Below are 793 nucleotides of genomic sequence, written 5' to 3'. Positions count from 1 at the left end.
ATATACTAACATTACCAAAGCTATAAAGTTTTAGTAGATATATGGAAATTACATAGAACTGTTACCCTCAGGCCCTCTGAATTTTTTTTTTTCAGTCAGCTTAAGATTTACACAAGGCAATTCTTCATCTTTGATAAACTTCTGAAGGCTCCCGCAGAAGCCGCTTAAGGTTCATTAAAATGTAATTAATTAATGATTTGCTGCTGAATAGCTGCTGACTGTGGTTTTCTTTTCACTTGTCGGACAGCATGAGTCACAGTTGCCAAGCCGACAAGGAAACTATTTGCAGACTATAGCACCTCTTGATGAGGGTTTCAATCTGCAGTCATTTGCATAGGAAAAATGCTGGTAGGGGTGTCGACGACGTTTTCCGGATGAATGTGAGCAACACCTACAATTCAAAAGTGCCTCAGACGATCATGATAGTCACCTATTCATTATGATTGTTTTTGTCTTTAAATATCTTTACACTTTAACTTGAAAGAACAGGGATAAACTCCTGCATACCGAAGAGGTAGTTTTATTTCAATTTTTACAAACACCTACGAGCATGCATCCAGGAATTGAAGATGATTTGGAATGTGCGGCAGTATGTGTGTGCATGTGTGTATGCAGGCGTGTGTGTTTCCTTTCGTGGAATCATCGTGGTAAGGAAATTTCCACTTTCCTTATCCACTCTGGGGGACATCCAACATCTTCTCCTCTGAAACCCCAGGCTGAAGGTAAAATGGCTAGCAGCATCCTTAGTGTTTGGAATTCCTGGCCCCTCCGGGCCAGGAACACAGCCTGTATA

The sequence above is a fragment of the Mirounga angustirostris genome, unplaced genomic scaffold, assembly GCF_029215605.1.
Source record: "Mirounga angustirostris isolate CCGP_5_RB_7025 unplaced genomic scaffold, mMirAng1.0.hap1 SCAF_3, whole genome shotgun sequence".
Lineage (NCBI taxonomy): Eukaryota > Metazoa > Chordata > Mammalia > Carnivora > Phocidae > Mirounga > Mirounga angustirostris.
This window is presented reverse-complemented; position numbering follows the sequence as displayed.